Source organism: Myiozetetes cayanensis, unplaced genomic scaffold, assembly GCF_022539395.1.
Source record: "Myiozetetes cayanensis isolate MyiCay16 unplaced genomic scaffold, myiCay2020 scf1, whole genome shotgun sequence".
Classification (NCBI taxonomy): domain Eukaryota; kingdom Metazoa; phylum Chordata; class Aves; order Passeriformes; family Tyrannidae; genus Myiozetetes; species Myiozetetes cayanensis.
Genome location: NW_026086604.1, coordinates 141,417,883 through 141,434,865, shown reverse-complemented (window position 1 = coordinate 141,434,865; position 16,983 = coordinate 141,417,883). Strand labels below are relative to the sequence as shown.

Below are 16,983 nucleotides of genomic sequence, written 5' to 3'. Positions count from 1 at the left end.
TGGGGTTGGAGTTTATGTGAACACAGGAAAAGTTCTTGCCTAGATTCTTTGCTTAGTAAAGTTCTTTTTTTCCTTTCTTTTGATTTGTCAATTTTTTTCCTAAACTTAAAAAAAGAATGTTCCCCCAGAATTAGATTTAGATACTCTTACAGGAATGGAATGAGACACAGTCAGTCAGTAAATTTTTCTTTAAATTAATTATTTTCCCACCATGTCTTCGTCAGTGCATGTTTTTTTATATAACTAATAAAAAATACAATTTTTGTAACTAGGAGGTTCTCATTTGAGCAGACTGTGTGCTACTAAGATGTGGTGTCCAGTTAGGTGTACCAGCTCTGTGGGGATTTTCCCAATAGAGCCTCACTGCATACCCTCACTCTGTTGAGTTGTGCTTAAACCTGCAAACTAAACTTTAATCTCTACTTAGTCAGAGGAATCAATGCTGCCAATTCTTTAAATAAAATGGAACTCTGATTTGAATTTAAAGGCAGATCTCACTCTCCTTCTAACTAGTGACCTCTGAGGGACCTAGCCACTTATAGTCAGCAGTAGAAAGCAGAGGTGCCATTACCATAACTGTGTTAATTTCAATATTTCATAACTTTTTTTTTTTAACTACAGTATTGTTGATATGAACTAGGAGTTAGTAGCACATGTTTTTGTTTCTCTTATCTCCAGTGACCAATTTGTATTTCATCTCCTGCTGTACATGACAAGAATATACTGCCATGTATTCAATAGAGAGTTAAAGCAAGCAAGTGAAATTGGAAGGAAGCTTTTGGAATACACTTATGTTCACCATATGGTAAGAGTTATTATTATGCAATTTAAAAAGGTATTGGTTTAAGTTAGAACATTTAGAAAGGTCCCCCTAAAAGTCTAGATGCTTTTAAACAATTCATCCAGATTCCTAATCCCTGAAAGGTCTTTTGGAGCATTAATCAAGACATGTTGGCTTTTGCCCTTCACATTTTTCTTCAGACTAATCCACAGAAACAAGCAAATAAATTACACATTAAAATTTATGAGTACAAATTTTTCCTTCCCTCTAAATAACGTGTGTGATTTTCCCTGGAGAAATTCCCTCCTGCATAAGAAATTAAAGCCTTCAAGCAAAGAATAATTCCACTGTCAGGAAGAAAAACAGAACCATTGCCATAGCCATGCTATTTTCAAATATTTCATAAGGCTGAATGCTATACTGTTCACATGAATTAGGGCTTAGTAGCATATATAACCATAGGTAGCTCCTGAATGTTATAGCACTGTAATGCAGTATTAAAAAAAATATTCCTGGGTTAAATATTTTTTTTCTGCCAGGAAGGAGACTTCTGTAACAGTTTATTCTTTAAAGACGAAAACCCCTCAGAGTAGCAAACCTTTCAGTTCTTTGGATCTCCTGGCAGCTGAAATCAACAAATGTGTATGGACACTTTGGTTTCCAGTCTAGATGATGAACTGCAATTGCAGGAGATTATTATCTGCTTGGAGGGAACAGACAGGCAAACCAGATGCCTGACTTGAGAGGGCTGTCTCAGTTCAGATGAAAATTTTCTTCAGTTCCTGAAGACTCATGAAAACTCAAGAATAGGTTGTTATTTTAGTCAAGAGTAACACTTTGAGGTCAAAATGGACCATTTGAAAATAAAAAAAAAAAAAAAGTGAATGTAGACATTTTAAACTCCTACTTGATAAATTACTATGGTATTTCCACTGGAGGTTACTTCAACATACTTATTAACATAATTTTTACATTTGAATGCTTTTCAAAATCAGATTATTTGTGCAGAAAAGTAAGGGCTTTATCTTGGCTTCCAAGAATATACCCAGTGCAGCTATCTGCTACACTATAAATACACATTTTTCAAGAGAGAAAGCATATTTGTCTAGTGCCAGTGAAATTGATGGTTAGAAGACAGCTATTTTCTTGGGTCACGTCAAGATGGAGCCTTGATTAGTTCTATATTAAGCCAAATTACTTTATTGTATCCAACATCTGAGTCAAGCAGGCCTTAGTTTTAGCACAGTATATGTAAGAATGTTATTGATGTATTGCTAATGTGACTTTCCAGTTGTAGAGTGGAAGGACCTGTAAAGAAATAACCTGTTCAATGTAATTATCCCTTACAGTTGCTCTGATAGGTTCATCCCTCTGAAAGGCAGAACAAGGGGGACTACCTTTTATTTGAATTACCCAGAAAGCAGCTTTACTAAGCTCAACTGAGTATTATACATAGAATAAATACAGTAACATAACTTTCAAGTCATAATTTTAGAATAGGTTAGAGTCAGACCTGCAATAAACTGCCAAGGGGTTTTATCCCATACAGCCCAAAAGTAGAAAAAAATGACTTTTTGTGAGTTATACAAGGATAGCATAAAAATTAAATATTAGAAGTTATTAGAAAGTTCATACCTTCTCATTTTATCTTAAAGAAAGTTTACTCGGGGGACATGACATTTTTAGATGAAAGGGGACTCTATGGCTGGATTATCAGATAAATTACTTAGGTTTGTACTTAGAAGTCAGACAAAAAAGTAGAATTTGGAAGGGAAGTGCAATCCATTTGTAATATAACACTCCTATAAGTCTAAAAATTACAGAATTTGTCATGCAACTCTCCCTTTGATCTTGGCTGCTCTGCTCCTACTTTTTAATTTCAATGTAAAATTGATTTTTCCATGGAAAGCAGAAGTTTCCCATGTTCTATCAATGTTCAGAAGAGAGCCTGATGTGCTCCAGAAATCAGTGCTGCCACTTTCACTGGGACCATTAAGATGTACTTGGGTCTCTGGAAATGTTGAAAAAATGTAGAAGAACATGAAAGTCTATCTTGACATATATCCTGATCTTTCATCCAGAAAGAGATTTAGTGGTTCCAAGAGACAACACAGCTTCATATGTTTGGGGAGAAAATAGTTTCTAGGAAAAAAAGAGGTATTTTGTGTTTTTTTTAATAATTCAGTGGCACTTCGGGGCAGGTTGGAAATGAGGTCTTTAACATCAAACCAAAAAATGTAAGGGTATGGATAGCCAGAGTTAGACAAATGTCTTTGATATAGTCACATTCTCAATTTGATGAGAATTGCACTTTTGAAAAAAAAAGAAAGAAAGAAAAACATGAATACAATTCTTTTCTTTTGGTCTTTCCAGATCTGCTTTAAAGATTGAAGAAGTTCAGTAGAGGTACTGAGATTTTGGATGCTTAGTCTAAGGCAAAATTAGCAGCCAAAATTTTGATACGTAACTCAGCACAAGTATTGGAAACAAACATTATCCTTAACCTAAAATGGTACTGCTTGTTCTCATAAATTAGGGGATGAACTGAGGGGGTTGCTATTTTGTTTTGTTTGTTTGTTTGAAAACTTAAATGTGAAAATTGCCGATGACTGTGGGAATGGACACTCATAATACCAGCTTTTTGTGTTTCTCTTGGTAGGCTTAATCAAAGTATCTGATTATAACCCTTCCCTTAGCACTTCATGTATTGTCTTCTTGGGAGCACAATAGATGTAATTTCACTCTTCCAGACTAAATGATTTTCATGGTAATTTCTTTGCCATTATCCATCCCACACGCAGTGGTTTTGTACATAAATGTGTCGACCCATGGCTTCTAACAAGTAGTCTGAAAAAAAAAAAAGGAGCTTTCAAACATAAAAAAGGTAGGAGTCATAACAGAGCTAATAGCAGCAAGTACAGATAAAAAGACACAATTTGCACAGAACAGATTTGCTAAATAGAGGCTGAGTTCGAGGATGATTACGAGAGCATACCTGATTACTCTTCAGCGGAAATGATTCTTGTAAAGATATCATATAAGTTAGCTCTTGCTAGGTTATTCTACACATTAAATATTTCATTTCCATAAAAAGTCTGGTGCACCTAAGGTGTCTCGGTGGAAGATAAGAAATTTGATGTGATTCACCTTTGCCTCCGCTATTGAAGTTTTACAGCTTTGGAACAAAGTAACAAGAGAGGTGAAGTGTCAAAAGAGCAAACTTTCTCATTGAGTGGAGGCCAGCAGAAACCAGTAATCCAGCTGAAGAAACCTACTGGTATTCATGTAAGAATGCTCAGTGTTACTGCCTGGACACAAAGGAATATCTCTTCTAATACAAACATTGCCTTCTTCAAAAACATAAAGTTGATGAAGCAGAATTGCATAAACAGCAGTATGGAAGTGTATGATGAGATACTACAGGGAGGGAACAAAATTGCTTTTACTTGTTTATCTGTTATTCTTCTATGACAAAGGACAGAGAATCAATCTTGTGAGGACCCTGATTACAATGAAATTAGAAATTCAGCATTCCCTTTACAATGCACAGACAAAGCTCTCCTGTTTGGCTGTGCTGTTCCCCAACAGTGTGAAGCATCAGAGATATTTTGGGTTTCACAGTGAGCACCTTCTCCTGCTGTTAACCATCTGTATCTGTTCAGTCCTTTTCTCATAAGACAGATCTCACCTGATGATGAGGCTGGCACAGAGCTGGCTGTCTAAAAAGGGGAGACCTGGGTTAATTGTCTCCCTTCATATGGCTGGATTGGAAACTTGAATGAATGTCTCCCACCTTGCAGGTGGGTACCATAAACACAGATAGATTTGGTTCTGTCACACTGAAACTGTTCTTATATAAAACAAGTAAATGACTGCTGGTCAGAGAGGACTTGAGAATGTGCTGAATTTCAGGAGACCACTCCTGAAAACCCAGGAGGGTGATGACACCTATGTGGGCTAAAAAGCACAGGACTTTTACTTCGCTTAAAAAAAACCCAAAACACCCTGCATTAAAAAAGGATGATCTCAGTACTTTTGCCCTCCTGGGCCTTTTTGCTCCTCCATTTTACAGCATTGCAACTAAATGTTCAGGAGACTGTACTGGGCTCAAACTTTTTTTACCTCTTATAATTTGTCCATTCACCAGTCAGGTAAGTTGCCTTGTCTACTATGCTTGTAGAGCTGGCTTTACTGTGACCATGAAATATTCAAATTAGGTCAACACTGCACCTAAAATTCCCCTAAAGGCTTCAAAAACTTGAAAAAAATCCATTAAAATATAATGGTCCCTGTTCATATAAGTAGAGTTGGGCATTAAGGATCTGTGTTTAAGAGAAAAGCCTATTTCTCTAATCTTTGGTCAAAAACATCCCTTCATTTTTCCTTGGTCAGAATAGTAGAAGCTCTTCAAGTTTTTTTAAAAGCATCTTATATTTTATTTATTTATTGTTGTTATATTTATTTTAAATTTCACTTAAGTATGTATGTTTGACACTTGTAGAATGATGTTGAGCGGGCAAGTAAAGGCAAAATTTGAAGTTATTTCAATGAAGAAAACAAGCAATTGTTGCAGGACAAGATAGTTCAATATATCTCATCAGTTAACACAGAACATTTTAACATGCTTCAATACACATAACACAATCTTTGAATATGATTTATGCAATGTTTGCTTCCTTTTAAAAAGACTGTCAGAAAGACAGTCATATTTGAAACTCAGAAAATACACTAGAATGCAATTTTAAATAACCTTGTACTGACATGATAAACACGTTCTCCCTTACTATAGAGCGACAATTTCCTCTATTTGAACAATTATGGCAGCAAATAAGCCACAAAAATGTTAGTTATTCTTCCAAATGCATAACATGTGATAAAGGAACCTTTGCTTTACTTCAGCCAAACCTGAATTCCTTGAAAAAACCAAGTTGAGATGATCTAGGCCTCATCATACATCCTGCCTCTCAGGTAAGGTTTCAAACCACCCTAAAGCAAACTTCGTGTGTGAAGAACACCTTGGACTGCAGCAAAGCTAGCACAGCCTGCCTTGCTAAGGGCTGTGTCCTATTCCCAAGGGATGCCTTAGCTCCTGACTGCAGCACTGTGCCGGGTGGTGCACGTCAGGTGGACACGTTGGGCCTCTGATACACCCAGTCCTAATTCTCTCACTGCTTTCCCCGTGTTTGGTGAGAACGTCTTTTTGTGCCTGTTCCAGTGGAACCATTTACCATCCGTTTAGTCTCGATAGCTGGAGCGTGGACTGTAGCCAACAGTGCCTTTTGTTTAGTCTTGGTGCTCCTCTTTCAGAGGACTTTGAGGAGAGCAGTCCTTGAGCCCACTCTCAAGGCCTGGCTGAACATCTGGGTGAGGTTTGGCACTGCCATGAGGTGTCCCAGAGCCCCTGTAGTCCCTGTGTAACAGATGATGGGCTGTCACTAGTCCATAGATGGGACTGTTGTCATGGGAACAAAACTACATAGAAATCTAAAAATAAAGAAGGCCAGACAAGCTTGATAGTTTTTAGGCAGAAAACTGAAGACGGGGAGGGCCTTGGATATACCTGGATTTTACAGAGGCATTTGCTAAGGAGGCATATGATAGTCTAGGGAGAAAAATTAATTCAGTTTGGCTTAGACAACAAGACAATTAGTCCAATCAAAAGCTGGTTTGTGAGCTCCTGACAATTAGAAATTATAGGACAATTTTTAAGGAGAGAGAAATTTTCTGGGGATATCCCACAGAAATCAGTACTGGGCTACCTGTCTAAAGTTTGGATAAACATATCTACAAAATTCTATAAAGAATAGTGAGTTATTCAAGATACATGTACAAGAGAGAACAACTTGAACTGCTTCAATAGATCAGGAAATAAATAATATGCATCCCTGCACTATTTGCTCTGAGGTGTGTGTGGATGCTTTTGAAAATACATGACTAAATTTTCCAGCCTTCACAATCCAACCACTTTGGACTTTTACCTGTCAGTGAAAGCTTTTTGTAGAGAAGTCTGATTTTACATGTCTCCTTTCAGCAAAATTAGAGGAAAGGTCTGGGCATTAATTTCAGTAGGTGGAGAATCCAAAAATCCTTTACTCCCAGTTTTCTCACATTCAGACCTACATTTCCCAGTATTTCCTTTAGTATCAACCACATCAAGTAGCAGCATTACAGGTAGCCCAGAGCTGTAGGTCCCTGGGCTGGAATTCAGCAGCACACTGAGGAACACACAAAATCCTTCTCTGTTATCAGGTACCTCAATATACAGTGGTAACTTTATTTAGCTGTGTTAGCATGCATGATTAAATTAGACTTCTGCTAGTAATGTCTATGATAGAAAAAGCTAACTATTTTCTTTTACATTCTCTATAACAAGAATATTTTTACCATCTGGTCTCCCGTGCTGACACCTCAAAACACTGTGCTAATAAGTAAATGGTCTATGTAGAACCGTTTGGGATGGTTGTAGCTATCTAACCTCTGACTCTATTACTGATCATGTAAGTCATCTGACTGTTGCAAACATCAACTGCAAACAACATCAGCAACTAAACTCATAAATACATCAGCAGTTGAGACTTGTTTACAGCTGAAAATGTGGTGAAATAGCCAGTGAAATAACTGTTTCATTATAAATCCTCAAATGGTCACTCTTTTCCGAGACAACTATTCCACTTAATTTCTGAAGATAGACAAAGTCTGAGTCATCAAAACTATTTCCCCTGTCACTAAACAGAGTTTTTCAGATAGCTGGTTTTATTTTAGATCTCTTCCTCACAGTCTTCTGATCTATCTATTATTCAAGCAACAGCATTTTCCTCTGTTCCTGAATTATTTAAACTGTTGTCCATGCAGACAAACACACTTTCCCAGCTCTGCAGCAAGATTCTATTGAAAGCAGATATTTGTGTCTAATCACATGCCTTAGTGAACTTAAAGACTTAATATATCCAAAATTGTGATATTTCTTGGATGCAAACCCCCATCAATACTATTTATAAAATACTTGGAGCTTTCACTTTAGATTTTCAATACTAATAACTTTTTTTTGTAAAGGAGCCAGTCTGGCTGGGCTAAGCACATATTCTCCCAAAAGTTAATGCATGGAATATCAGGCTAAAGACAATTTATATTCATGACTTAAAACTACCATCTTAATCAGGGTATTATTGTGTTATTATCATAATACTCATTAATGCGTTTCTTGTAGATAGATTTAAATATGAATCAATGCCCAAGAATAACTGATTCCCCTGAGCTCAAATAAATTAAGGAACTGAAAGATGTAAATAAAAATCTATTTATCTCAAATTAAAGCAGCAGCAGCATTTTTAAAGAGAGTTTGATCTGAGACTGTTATGCAATTGTAACACAGGAAGAATTAGCTTAGGAAAAGCTCACCAAGAAGTTTTAGTATCCAAAGAATTCTTAAGAAATTCAGTTTCACTGTGTTGAAGAGATAGCACCCTAACTGTAAAATGTCTGAGTTGAACTCCAAATGACAGGCCTCAGACATGATGGAAGTCTTTAAAAGAATGGAGAGCCTCCATCTCTGTCTTTGCCACCAGGAGAGGAGTTTGCTCAGGATAATACCGTTCAAATAATAAGGAAATTTTTTTGTACCGTATTTGCCATCCTGGTTTTCACAGAATAGATGTGTTCACTAATACAGAGTCTTCATCCTTTCACTTGAAATTATTGATGCAACACAATTCAGAGGCCCTTTCAACCCCTAAAAAACCCCACTTGTGCCATTTGATAAATTCATTTGCTGATGTTCCCTGTGGTTTCAGTGGACCACGGAATTAAGTATACTGTTTATTTAAAGACCCCAATTTCGATCTGTTTTGTACATTCCATACATCTTCATGTCAGACATATCTTGGCATAAAAATAATATTTTTAAAAAGTATCAAATGACACACATTTGGATACTGAGAGTAAAATGAAGTTTTAGAGGAAAGGATTTATGGATTGTACTTAGAAGCTAGAGTTCCATGGAAAGAAAAGAAAAATCTTAGGAGACTTCTAACAACACAAATCATTTCAAAAGTATTTGGTTGGCAAAAGTTTTCAAATTATAAACATTATAAATGAAGTTACAAATGGAGCAACTGCCTCAGTGGCTGAACAAATTAATACAAAATGTTTATGAATTGTATGATATTATATATGTGCAGTCATAGGACTGTACCAAACCTCCTATATTCTGATACATATTTTCTGTTCCTAAGTTATTTAGCTTGTGGTAAAATATAATTTTCTCCTAATCACTGGAAATAACAGACTTTCAGAACCTGAGATAAAACAGTGACATTCTTCCAACTCAAAAACTTTTAGTAAACATTGTCTGCAATGACAATGTGTAGTGGTCTCAACTGACATTTTCGAGATTCACATCTTTGTATAAAATATCACTTGGAGACCTCAGATTATAGCATGAATTTTTTAAAAACTGATCAAGATTAAACCATATATGGCTTTTGCTATACTTATTGTACTGGAAAGTTGTTCCAGACCACACCGCTTTGATGGGTAAAATTAATCCTGACTTCCAGCCTACCTGTATTCCCAAACAGTCTGGATCCATTATCTCCCTTGTCAGTTATATTAAGTAACACTAGCAGCACTTTATTTTTCCCTGCTCTGTTTCTAAGTCTGTGATATTCCCTCTCAGTGTTTGCTTCACACAGTTAGAGAAGATGAAGCTTTTGCACTCTGTTTTTTCCCTGTTGGTTGCCTGCATTTTTTTCACGGAGGTTTGAACACAGGTGATTAAATTTGCATGCCATATTCCATCAGGGTCCCAGCCATGCCTTGCACAAGGTCATTAAAACCACTCTTCCTCTAAAGAGAGGGCCTGGCCCACAGCAATCCTGCTACTGCCTTTCATTTCTGATGGGTGCACACACCAGGATCAAGATCATTCCGTGATGTAACTTAGACAGATTTCTTTCTATTTCAGTGCAAAGAGGAAATAAGAAGCTACAGCCAGTGAAGTACCTTGTATTATCCATATTCTCTATGTACAGTGTACATTCCTGTTGAATCAGTTCTGCTCCCAGTTTGTCACTTCAGCCTGAAAAAACCCAGTTAAAATCTTGAGGACAGCAGGAATAACTGCAGCCAACCAACATAGAACTCCAAAGTAGAGTAACAGGGAAAACTGAGCACAAGAGACTAAAACCAAGGATGTTATTTATAGCAAAAGTCACATTATTAAGGTGTTTTATCCTCTCACGTTATTATACATGTAATAACACAATGTATTCATAATTCCAGAAGTACATATTAATGTAAACAAACCACAAGACAGGGAAAAAAATGACTGAGAGAAATCTTAACATTGCAAATCCATGGACCTGGATTCAAAAGCGTTAAAACATTTTTCTTAGCAACACAAGTCATTCAGTCTTATATAATAGAATGCATAAAAAATCTGGAGGAAAGCACTGTTGTAATGCAGAAAAATAATCTGTTCCTTTATAATTGGAAAAGCATTTTGAAATTAGCTTCCTTTATATCAGGAGCAGTCTTGAGTGCAGAAATAGATGCATTTTGGCTTTTTAAGCAAATTGTGCCCTTATTTTAGAACACAAAGTGATGTAAGTCAGTTAGTTCTCATGCACTTGTGTGATACTCTGAAGTATGTGTATCCAGAATGGCAGAAACAAGTTTAATTTTTAAAAAATATTATTGTTTTCACTCACATTTTCAAAAACCTTGGAAGTTTTTCTGCTCTGATTAGTCTATTTCAGGGAAAAATCTAAAACTTTGGTTCTTAACGTTGCCTGAAAACTCTCTTATCACTGTCCATGTTGCCAGCGTTAATCCAACTAGAGAGATCACTGTTGAACTAAAGAAGAAAAACAAGTATTTCTATTTTAGGAGACACATGAACCTTGTTGGAATTAAAATACACTGGAAATGTAACCCTTGAAGTGGCAGGAGGTTTTCTGAAGTTTCAAAGGAGCTGCATGTACAAGTAAATTTACTGTTATTTCAACTCCATCAAGCCCTATTAGCCTAAAATCCAAGTTCTGTGTGTACTTTTTGCCAAAAGGGTGGCGGGTGACATTCAACACCTGAAGCAAAGTTTCAAACCTAAAGACCCCCTACAATCCCCTGCCAAGAAGGCTTACAGCCAGCTATAGAGTATTTTTAGAAGGTATGAGTTTTCTCCAAGTAGTAAAGTGATTATTTTCCTCTTGATTTTTCATTCTTGTTGTAGTACAAAAAGACCAGTTTGCTTGGATCAAACACAAAATGGTTTAATCATCATGCAGTGATGAAGATGATGGTGTTATGAAACACTACTGATGTGTCAAAAATCAAAGAAAACAACCAACCACTTCCACACCAGTAAACTCAAACACCAGTGGCAGGATATTCCATTGAATCAGCAAATGTCATTGCTGTAAAACATAATCTTAAATTATTAACAATTATGACGAAAACAGGGAATCCTGATTCGTAATCTGTGCTGCCTGTTTCAAGCTGATGAAGCTTAATTTTTCCCAATGGAAAATCTTTCCTCATTGCCTGTGACGTCAAAGTTCCAGGACCGCAATATATGGGCAACAGTTTTCCCTAAGCAGTTTAATTCCTGATGTATCTGTAATACCATCCAGCTCACCCTTTGCATGATTTTTTTAACTGCATCCAATGAATAGTTAAGCAATAGCACATTTTGTAACTTTCCCTTTCTAGGCTGTTTCCATAAAGGCAGAAATGGAAGATATGAGAGATAGGGAGGATGGAAAAGAGACAAAGTGAGGAGAGCCTTCATGGAAACACTGTTGCTCTTGTACACCATGGGTGACCTATGGCACAAAGTGACTGAGTCAAATTTTGTTTTGCCACATTATACATCATGAAGAAGCACGATACTCTAAAAAGTGTGGCCTTGGAGGAAACAGAGTACCTTTGATTCACCACAAGAGACCATCTGGGGCAGGGCAGTGAGAAGCAAAAAGAATCAGAAAGTTCTGCTGGGGACCCAGAGTGGCTCTGGCTCCTGATGTTGTTCGCCTCCAGGAACAGTATCTGCATGCTCTGCTTGATGATTCAGGACACAGTATTTGCTGTGGTCCCATTTTACAGGTATGGAGACTGAGTTTTGAAGTAAAACAAATAAGAATTTACCAACAAACTGACACATTCCTCAAAATTTTCATTATGCCTGTCTCTGCTTCTCACTCCACCAAAAAGCATAATTTATTTTTTCCAAGATAAAGCTGACAGATTCTGGTGTGTTTTCCCATGTATGTTCAACTCAGCATCTTTAGCCTCTTTCCTGTGTTTCTCCTCAGTTTCTAGTTACTGATGTAAAGTAAATAAATCCTTCTACCTCTCAAACGATTCCTTTTGTACGTTCTCAGTGTGCCCTTGTCTTTTGCCATTCCCCTTTGGGGACCTCCTACAGCTCTGTCTTTTCTGTGTACATTTCTTCTAAGTAAATGTTGTCTACCAACATAAATTTTCCCTCTGCTTCTGTGCCTCACTTCTACCCCATGACTGGGATTTGTATATCTGAATGTAGGTATTTATTTCAGAAGTACCTGTTGTAGGGTCTCTGTGTGGTTGGAAAAGGAAGCCACTAATATTTAAAGAAGTGTAGGGTGCAATTGAACCAACTACTAAAGAACACCTCTAAAATCTGGCAGTTGAATGATGATCTAACTGTTGTTCTTTCCTTTCACTATGACCAGTAATATCTACATTGTAGCTATGGGAAGTTAGACAGGGTAAATCCTACTCTTCTGTCCAAACTAAAATCCTAGACCATCTCTAACACTTTGTTGTAGACGTTTAGGCTCAACATAACCAGTATAGAAGTAATACTCTCCATCATATTTTTTTCTTTTCTTGTGGACAGAACTATTAGGCATCTGATCACACAGGACCATAATCTGACCTTCACGTTACTTTGACACCTCTAAAATACATAGTTTCTGATTAATTTACTCAGCTCAGACTATTATCCAGGCTCTGCTGTCACGCATGTGGCATGCTTTCTTGGGACTGAGTAAATCCCATGCCTCCCATCTACACCGAGAAGACCTTTGCATAGATAATTTTCTCTCTTTCTGTCTCTGAGGTACCCCCTCCCTTTCATATCAAAGAAAGGCTTCTGAGGGCTTTCCCAGACAACAAAAGCTTTTTCCTTCTGATTTGGCCCTGAAGTCAACTCCAGGCTCTGTTCAGAGCATGTGTCTAGGTTTTACCTGGCTACATTTTCAAAAAGAAGCTTTATCCTTTCTTTCCAGCCACTGTTAACGTTTGAGAGCAACCTCTTACAAATATGTGTAAAACTTCTCAGTCTGTCTTTAAACTCTTTCTTAACACCTCCTTTTCCATAATGTTTCAACAGCCCATTTGCTAGTTTGGTAGTTTCCTGGGGCAACTGTCTCCTCTCCTGCTGACAAGCATCTGTGAGACTTTTATTGATCTGCTGCCTCTTCTTGCATATTGGACACAAGTTCTCAGGGCTTTGACCATGTTTTTGTTCTGTTTTCTGTGCAAGTCCTAAAACACCAAGGTCCCAGGACATGCATTCAAGTAGAACACGTTGTCTTCTCTAGCTCTGCAAATGTGCCAGATTTCAGAAAATTGTCATACTGGAAAGATCCAACTGATGTAAGGATTTTGACCAATACGTTCATAAAGTATCTACACTATTACAGAATTGATTTTTTAGTGTTTGGGTTCTTTTCCCCAGCAGAAAAGAAGTTTCACTTACAGAGCAGAAGAGACTGTCAAACCAGAGCACAGTTAAAATAATATACATGATTTGTCCTAAGGCAATAGGTATTATAGGAAGTTCAAGTGTAAGTGTAGATGTCAGCCACAGAGAAGGAAAGAAAACCCCTCAGATTTATTTAATTATTTTTAATTAGATTTATTTTGCATTCTTGATTAACCAAATCCAATAATAAGAAGAACCCACTGCTAATATTCTCCAGCTAGCTGGGAGGTATAGGGATAATATTGCAGCTGGATTTTCTAATTCCCCTTTTGGAAATAATGCTTTTGGAGCATAGTGCACTGAAGCAAAACAAAGACAGTGACAGATGCTCTGAAAGTGTTTTTTAAGTGAGCAAATGGCCTTTGTAACACAATAGATACTCAGAGTGTTATTTATCAGAAGCTGTGCAAAAGCTGACATTCAACTTTATCTTGGGGAGCTGGAGTCACACTTTCCTCTTCTGTTGTAAGGCAGCAATTAGTTCTGAAAAATACAAAGTCCTCACACAAGATCATTAAGGTGCTACATAAATGATTAACAATAATTGCTGAAAATGCCAGTAAAATGTGCTAATTAAAGATGAACCTAACAATGGAAAAAATTCAATTATCCATTGCTTGGCTAGCTCCAACTATTCAAACCACTGGCTCAAACCATAAAAAAAAATAGTAGGAGACTAAAAGGAAGTCATATTGGCTCAAGGGAGACATTGTGCTTCACTCCCTCCTCTGTCTACTTCGAAAGCACTACTCCTTGTTAACTCTGGTGTATTTCTGCTGCTGTGCTACTTGGAAGGACTTAATGACCAAGCAGGTTGTATTTGATAATGATTTATTTCTCTTTCCTTTGGTTCAACAAGACATTTGCACAGGTATAGTGATGCTTTCAACCTCATTACTTCCACTTGATTACAAAACATTCAAAACAAGATAAATTCAAAACAAAGAGGCATCCTGTTCTCTTCTACAAAGGAAAAACAGATGACAAACTGAAGTGATTCTAAGATGAAGATGGTTATATAGTAGAAATTAAATAAATTTCCTTGTAAAAGAAATCACAACATAATAAAGCATCAAACATAAGGCAACAAAAGAACTAAACTACACTGAAAGAAAAACATGTGTGTCTGTAAGGGAAATCACAAGGAAGAAATATCCACTTCTTAAAAAAAAAATCTTTTAATGTAGAAGTAAGAATAATAAAATGCTTTTGCCATGAGAATAGAGTCATTGCATAATGTCACAGTGGCATAGGTTTTTAGTTGCCCAGTACACTAGATACTGTTTTCTGATTTAACTTTTTTTGATTTCTCCTCACAGTAATTTTTAGCTTTCTGAGTTCTTTAAAGCCTTGCTAAATAGTGATATATGGTTTTGTCACACATAAAAGGTCAGTGTTCTCAAATTTAGCACCAATCAAAGTGTATTTTAATTATGAGTAATAATGTGAGCATCAGTGCTTTAAGAGTACTACAAGGGATTTCAAAAAGTGTGCAATTTGGAAGATGAAAGAGAACTGAATGGGAAGATGAAATTAGTTCTGATATGAAGCAGTCCTGGTTAACTGGGGAGGTTCCAGACAGCTGGAGGCTGGCCAATGTGAACTCATCTATAAGAAGGGCTGAAAGGAGGATCCAGGGAACTGCAGGCCTGTCAGCCCAACCTCAATGATGGAGAAAGAGGTGGAACAAGTCATCTTTAGTGCCATCGTGCGGCACCTACAGAAAACCAGGAGATCAAGCCCAGCCAGCACGGTTTTTATGAACGGCAGGTCCTGCTTGACCAACTTGATCTCCTTTTATGACAGTATGACCCGCATAGTGGATGAGGGAAAGGCTGTGGGTGTTGTCCATCTGGACTTCAGTCAAGACTTAGACACTGTCTCCCTCAGCATTCTCCTGCAGAAACTGGCAACCCATGGCTTGGACAGGTGTGCTCCTCACTAGGAAAAGAATTGGCTGGATGTCTGGCCCAGAGAGTGGTGATGAATGGAGTTACATCCAGTTGGTGGCCAGTCACAAGTGTGTTCCCCAGGGCTCAGGTTTTCTCTAATATCTTCACTGATGATCTGGACAAAGGGATTGAAGGCATCGCCAGTCAGTTTACAGACATCAGGTTGGGTGAGAATGTTGACCTGTTGGAGGATGGGAAAGTTCCGTAGAGGGTTCTGGACAGGTTGGATCAATGGGCTGAGGCCAAATGGATGAGGTTCATCAAGGCAAAGTGCCAGATCTTGCACTTGGGTCACAACAGCTCCAGGTGGTGCTACAGGCTGGGGGCAGAGTGACTAGAAAGCTGCCCAGTGGAAAAGGAACTGAGGGTGATGGTCAACAGCAACTGAATGTGAGCCAGAGTGTGCCCAGGGTGGCCAAGAAGCCAAAGGCATCCTGGCTTGTATCAAAAATAGTGTGGCCAGCAGGACCAGGGCAGTGATTGTCTCCTGTACTCAGCACTGGTGAGGCTGCACCTCGAATCCTGTGTCCAGTTCTGAGCCCCTCACTTCAAGAAGGACATTGAGGTGCTGATGTACATCCAGAGAATGATGACAGGGCTCGTGAAAGGTCTAGAAAACATCATTTATGAGGAATGGCTCAGGGAATTGAGGTTGTTGAACCTGGAGCACAGGGGAGACCTTATCTCCCTCTACAACTACCTGAAAGGTGGTTGTGTCAAAGTAGGGCTCGGTCTCTTCTCCCAGGCAGCAAGCAACAGGATAAGGCGAAATGGCCTCAAGTTGCACCTGGGGAAGCTGAAGTTGGATGCTGGGAAAAATTTCTTCACTGAAAGAATTGTTAAGCATTGAAACAGGTTGCCAGGTAGATAGTGGAGTCACTAGCCCTGGAAGTGTTAAAAAATGAGTAGACATGGCACATTGAGATTCTGGTTCAGTGGGCATAGTGGTATTCAGTCAAAGGTCAGACTTGATGATTTTGAGGTCTTTTCCAACCTTAATAATTCTGTGATTCTATAAATAGAAGGACAATAATTTTGAAAGAGAGAAATCAGTTACAAGTATTTGTAAAGGAAGGCCACCTTTCGAATCTAGTAGTTCAGAAAGAAAGGCTGAGATTTAATTCATTTTTTGTAACACAGTGTAATTTAGTTTCTAACTATCCTTTCGGATGTTCACGTTGTTCATCTGCAAGTACCAAAATCTAACTAAATTCCCTGGATGCTGAGAACCAAATTGAATTTGGATACATCAGCCCAGCTCTGAGCTGAGCTGCAAAAGCAGCTGGGGAGATGTTAAGTAATAGCTGTGCAGAGATACTGGTGAGAAATGCAGTGCAGCAGTAACTTGAGGACCTCTCAGGCATGAAGAGAAAACATAACTTACACTCTTCTGACCTTCTACACAGGTGTCACTTGGCTACTGCTCTTTCTTGTCTTGTGTATCGACACTGCAGCCCTTTGGAAAAATTAAAGTCCAGGAGATTGTGACCTTGAGCCCTAGCTCT

General features: G+C 37.9%; 1 long non-coding RNA gene across 1 annotated transcript in view; it reads left to right on the top strand.

Annotated features, from left to right (window-relative positions):
- The first annotated feature begins 635 nt into the window (after positions 1-635).
- Positions 636-16,983, top strand: part of LOC126637394 (uncharacterized) — a 55,385-nt gene continuing 39,037 nt past the window's right edge. Inside the window, exon 1 of the long non-coding RNA XR_007628314.1 lies at positions 636-805. This is a non-coding gene — a long non-coding RNA (uncharacterized LOC126637394). The remainder of the gene's footprint in view (positions 806-16,983) is intronic.